Raw genomic sequence first — 6,859 nt, 5'->3', positions numbered from 1 at the left:
ATTTACATGCTGAGACATTCTAATTTAGTGCAAGGAATGTAAATTCTCATTACATCTAGCTATTACAATACATGAAATCAAATTTACAATTCCAAGAAATGACCTTTTCCACATATTTCCTGCAAGACAAATGAGTTAATAGAGGAAAAATCATACATATCACATGGAGGTTAATGGTCAAGATATATATGATGGGAAGATGGGAAAATGATATATAGATACGTCTATATATATGCATATATATGTATATGGGTACATATATATATATATATATTAATAGCTTGTGAAGACATATGGATATATATATATATATACATATATATGTATACATATTTGTATATAGACATACATATATATATATACATCTGCATATATGTACAGAACATCTAGAATCAATGAGAGCTTATATATGAAAAGATATTCAAAATTTTGCCTTGAATGAATGATAAAATCTGTATCTACACAGTTTGTTTACTGTGTGATGAATGACATACTATGCACATGTATAATGGTTCAATAGATGTGCAGGAAGGGGCTGTAACAACTAGTCAAAAGGTACAACAATTATATCAGATATGAGTCTTTAAGATTAACCCAACTGCCTTTGAGCTTACTTGTCCTAAATCCTATATCTCAATATGAGATACTTCCCTTGTAGATTTTGCCCCAGCTGGAGATAAACTTGGGTTAACTGATGTCCTGACTTTTGGTTATGGTGTCTGGAGTTGGAGGTGTGACTTGATGTATGATGATAGCTATGAAGGTGAGAAAGTGGGTGAATAGTGATGATATAAGCTAGCAATTAAGTGTTTATGCTAAAAAAAAATGAAGTTGTGAAGGTGGCTGGAGACGTGTACAGTGTCTACAGCAAGTGAGAGTTTTGCTGCCATATGATAACAACAGTAACCTATGTTAGAGTTGTCAAGGTGTTTGACAGAAGCATACACATGGGAGGCTAATGGTGAGGTTAAGGTGCTCAGGTGGGTCGTAATGACCCTCATGGCACAAATGGTAAAACTGAATATTGACATGTTTGGATTAACTCAAATTTTTATCCCACGACCCTGATAACATCTGTCACGAGTCTCCAAGACTGCTGACAATGAATGATCTGTACAGAGACTCCCTCCAATGCTTGCTTATGCCCAACCACATGACTTCCTAACCACAAATTCACCTTCCTGTAGGCCTTACATCACTTGACGACTCTCTATCCACACCAAATATACAGGTCCACCATTCGGGGAGAACAAATTGGATGAATTAAATAGTTTGGAGCCCATTTCCTTAACTCATTTCTTTACCTTAGCACCTTCTGTGTGCCGCCATCGATCTCAAATTTCTAGAGAATATGATGGGATGAGATGAGTGCCTCAAAACTCTAGGCAGAGGATCTGACTACTCATGGTCAAGATTTTGCAGAGAATAAACTGGTAAGCTTTGAAACATTACAATCGCAAGGCAAGAGCAAGTTATGAGCAACCTAGTGAAACATATATAGAGCAAGTTACTTTCGGGCCAACCATGCTAAATATAGATGAAATGAATGGTTTTAGTAACATGTGAATGGGTAAGCAATTCTGCAAAATCCAGAAAATTCTGGTTCCAGAATAAAATAATCTTAGTTTCATTGACATACCTATTAATGTTGCTTCCACCCTGCGTATACCAGACCGCAATGATATTTGTAGTTTGCAGAGTTTTGTGAAGGATGGGGTTCCCTTCCCCCTTTTTTTTCGTGGAACTCCTCTACGGTTGATAGCTGGACCTCCTCGGAGAAAGGAGCAATGCCCTTTGGTAGGGGAGGGTCAACTTTTTCCTTCAATCGATCGAGAAAGGTGTGCAGGAAGAGAAGTAATGAATGGATGATGAAGCTCTCTTTCTTCTTTTTTTTTCCTTCTATCCCCAACCCTTCCTCTGAGCCCTTTCTTATAGAGGAGGAAGAATCATCCGTAAGGTGGAGGTTAGAGATCAACGGATGATCCGTGGAGGATGAAACAAATGAAGGAAGTTGTTGAGAAACTATATTTTGATGACACACAATATGATACACTGTCATATTTGATTTAATATGATATGATAAGATGTTTTTATGCAAAATGTTATATTATGACTGGATATGCTTTGTCATGTATCTAACGAGTATTTGATGCAAGGATATCTCACCCAAAAGGATGGAGACCTCCTGTTCAAGTACAACCTTGGTGCAATCATACTCTTTGAAGAAAAAGCTTGATGGGCCATTCATTCTTAAAGATCATCTAAAGGGATCGACTACTTCAAGATGAAGATTTTTTCTTCTTTAGAGTCATATGTAACAGAACCTTCAAAAGCATGCATATTGCATATTACATACTTTATCATACAAGTCACTTATTCACAAAAGCTATGTTTCATAAAAGTATATGATATTTTCAAAAAGCACCTTTTTGAAAACCAATCATTGTACCTTCTTACAAACTTTTATGAGAAAAGGTATTTTGACAAGATATAATAGCTCATAATTTTAAAAACATTAATTGTACCTTCTATCATGTATAAGACAAATTGAAAAGAAATAAAAAGCAATGATTTCAAGTATGTAAGGAAAAAGACAAACATAAAATCGGCTAGTTGAACTAAACAAAGAAAACTAATAATATAATATGTTTAGAAAAGACTTTAGTTACTTTATACAACTCAAGAATGTTGACTTACTTAAAGTAATCATCCTTTCTGTAAAACATTAATTACCACCTCAAAAAACTTTTTTAGAAATGACTATCTTAACCCCACTCAAGAATGTCGACTTGCTTAAAGTCTTCATTCTCTCTGTAGACATTAAGTAGCACACCATATAATACTTTTTAGATATGACTATTTACAAAATAAAGGACTCAAAGCATTTATTGTACTTACACCCATTTACGTAAAGAAGTGATGTTTCTAAATAAAATACTAAAGTACTACAAATCATTAATTTGAATAAAGACAAAACTACATGATGGTTTATAATTCGACGTTCATTGTACTATAAGTCATTTATTATGAGAAATAGACTTTTTACATAAAATACATCACACCTAAAATACTACAACGACTAGTGTAACCAAAATACTACTTTTATAGAAAGAAGACTTATTCGAATATCCATAAAGTGATTTTTGAAATGACTTGACATCTCACATCCCAAAAAGACTATCATTTCAAAAAGGCGACGACTATTTTTTTGAAGGCTATATAAACACAAACAAAATAGTTCTTAAGACAAGGACATGTGAGCTTACAACGATAAAAATTCTTATTCGATATTTGAAAGAGAGCCTAGAAAAAGAAAGAGAAAAGAAAGAGAAAAAGTCAAGAATAGCTCTTTGACAAAGAGTATTTTCTGAGTGAAAAGAACAGAACATTCTGAGAATCCTTCATTCATGCATTTATATCATTCTGAAGGTTCTATAGGAAGTATTATAACTTTCTGTTATTCACTGTATTCCTTCTTTGTTGAAAGAAGTAGACCTCTATGAAAGAGGGTGTTTGTCCTTCTCTGTTGAGAGAAGAAGACCTTTGTGGACGAAGGTGTTCCCCTTCTCTGTTGAGAGAAGAAGACCTCTGAGGAAGAGGGTGTTGTACTATTTATCCGATAACTCGGATGTTATAGTGGAAAGCTCAAGTGGTTTGCTTGGGGACTGGATGTAGGTCAGGGTCTTCATCGAACCAGTATAAATTCTGTGTTTTATGTGTTGTGCCTTATTGCATTCTATTTTTAATTTATCGATCTATTTAGTATTTCACTATTCACCCCCCCTCTAGTGGAATTTCATTTGGTATCAGAGCAGGTTTGCTGGTTTCGACATAACAAGTCTCCCAGCACAAATGACATCTATCTCTTATGCTCATGATATTGAAGGTCAACACGCATCTCATCCTCCTTTCTTCAACGACTCCAACTATGGATACTGGAAATACAGAATGACTATATTTCTCAAGTCCATAGATTTTGTTGTATGGAAAATTGTTGAGCAACCATACACATCTCGATCCACAGACTATAGCTTATGGTCTGATGAAGAAAAGAAAATGGCAAATCTAAATGCAAAGCCTATGAATGCCTTATATTGTGCCATTGATCAGAATGAATTCAACAGAATATCTATTTGTGAATCTGCTTATGATATTTGGCATTCTTTGGAGGTTATTCATGAAGGAACCAACAAAGTAAAAGAAGCCAAAATCTCATCTCTGGTTCGAAGATATGAGCTGTTCAAAATGAACAAAGATGAACCCATCACAGAGATCTTTACAAGATTCACCAACATCACCAACGACATGAAATCTCTGGGAGAAACCTATTCCCAGACAGATAAGGTGAAGAAAATCTTGAGATCTCTCACAACTGACTGGGAGAAAAAGACTACTGCAATTGAAGAAGCTCAAGATTTATCCAACCTTACCCTAGATGACTTGATAGGCAATCTTATGGCCTATGAAGTCCATATGAAGGAAAGAAGGGAAGAAGAACAACCTGTAAAAAAAACTCTAGCCTTCCCAGCCCTTTCTGAGAATGAGGACTCAGAACAAGAATCTGAAATTGCACTATTCACCAGAAAATTTCAGCGCTTCATGAGAAAGAACTGGCTTCAAAATAAGCACAAGGAAAGAAAAGACTCTAAGGAAGATTCCATGTGCTATCAGTGTAACAAGCCAGGTCACATGAGACGTGACTGTCTTCTTCTAAAAAGAAAATCCAAAACCGAGGAACCAAAGAAAAGGTTCTTCAAGAAAAAGGCTCTGCATCCTCAATAGGATGATTCCGAACCATCCTCAAGTGAAGAGTCAAGTGATGATGAAGCTGAAACCGCCAACATGTGCTTCATGGCAGAAAACTCTGTAAGTGAATCCCTTGATTTTTCTTTTGAAGAACTTCAAAATGCTTTTCAAGAACTTTTTGAAGAATCAAGAAAAACGATTCTCAAAAATAAAAATTTGAAATTTGAAAATCTAGAGCTTATGCAGGAAAATGGAAAACTCAGTATTGAAAATTCTGAGTTAAAAAAGAAAAATTATATGATTGCTTCTGAAATCTCTTTTACTAGCTCCAAAACTATAAATCTTCAAGTAGAAATTTCAGAACTAAAAAGTAAAACTAAAAACCTTATGAAAATGGTTTTCAAGTTTACCAAAGGGAAAAAGAACCTGGATAAACTCCTATCCTCTCAAAAATTCTCTTTTTACAAGAATGGTATTGGTTATTCTCACATGAATAAACCTTCTTGTATAAATAAAAAGACTGTTTTCATCAAAGGTTCTGTTGAACCTAAGCAGAAGCATTACAACTTTCATACTTTATACTCCTCTAAAGTTATAGACAAACCCAAATCAAAATGGATATGGGTTCCCAAGTCTAACAAAAAGGGACCCGATTGGGTACCATAATAAATTTTTACTTAATATTTTGCAGGCTCCAAAGAAGAAGAACAGATGAATACTAGACAGTGGATGTTCAAAACATATAACAGGACATCCAGATCTTTTTGCTGTTCTTCATCATAAAGAAGGAGAAACTGTCACCTTTGGAAATAATAGCAAAGGTTTGATAATTGGTATTGGTAATATTGGTAACATCGATAAACCTCTTATCAAAGATGTTCTCCTTGTTAAAGGTTTAAAACATAACCTCTTAAGTATAAGTCAAATGTGTGACTCAGGTTATAATATTAGCTTTAAACATGATGCATGCCTTATAGCAGACACCAACGAAAACATCATTTTAAAAGGTATAAGAAGAAATAATATATATGAATTATACCTAGAAAACATTACTGAACATTGCCTTATAGCTAATAATGACACTCAACATTTATGGCACATGAGAATGGGTCATGTCAACTCAAAATACATGTCCAAATTAGCTAAAAACAATTTAGTTCATGGGTTACGTAAAATACCTTTTAAAAAGGACTATTTTTGTGATGCATGTCAACTAGAAAATTTGTTAAAATCATCTTTCAAATCAAAAAATATTGTTTCAAGTAAAAGACCTTTAGAGCTTCTCCACCTGGATCTTTTTGGTCCTTCTAGAGTAGCTAGTCTTAATCATAATAAATATGCTTTTGTCATTGTAGATGATTACTCAAGATTTACTTGGGTAATATTTTTAAAAAACAAAAGCGATACGTTTTGTGAATTTGAAATTTTATGTAAAAAATTACAAAATGAAAAATCTTGTTCTATTATAAAAATCCGTAGTGACCATGGAGGAGAATTTGATAATGAGCTTTTTGTAAATTTTTGTAACTTGCATGGCATTTCTCATAACTTTGCCTTCCCTAGAGATGCACCTCAAAATGGTGTAGTAGAAAGAAAGAACAGAACCCTTCAGGAATCTGCTAGAACTATACTCCAACATAATAACCTTGCAAAATATTTTTGGGCAGAAGCTGTTAATACTGCATGCTATATATCAAATAGAGTTCTTATTAGGCCCTTATTAAATAAAACTCCTTATGAATTATTTTATGACAGAACTCCAAGGATAGACTATTTTAAAGTCTTTGGGTGTAAATGCTTTATCCTAAACACAAAAGATAGCCTGAATAAATTTGATGCTAAATCTGTTGAAGGCATATTCTTAGGATATTCAAGTCATAGTAAAGCATACAAAGTTTTTAATAAGAGTTCAAATACTATTGAAGAATCTATGCATGTTAGTTTTGTGAAACTATTGATCAATCTGTTCATAAGCAGACTAACGATGATGATATTAAAAGTACAGATTTATTCTTAGATAACACAGCTAAACCCAGTGAAGATGATCTTCAAAGAACATTTGCCGAAATTAGAGATCATCCTCAAAAGCAGATTTTGGGAGACCTGACCAAGG

The sequence above is a fragment of the Nuphar pumila genome, chromosome 11, assembly GCF_984573655.1.
Source record: "Nuphar pumila chromosome 11, dmNupPumi1.hap1.1, whole genome shotgun sequence".
NCBI lineage: Eukaryota > Viridiplantae > Streptophyta > Magnoliopsida > Nymphaeales > Nymphaeaceae > Nuphar > Nuphar pumila.
This window is presented reverse-complemented; position numbering follows the sequence as displayed.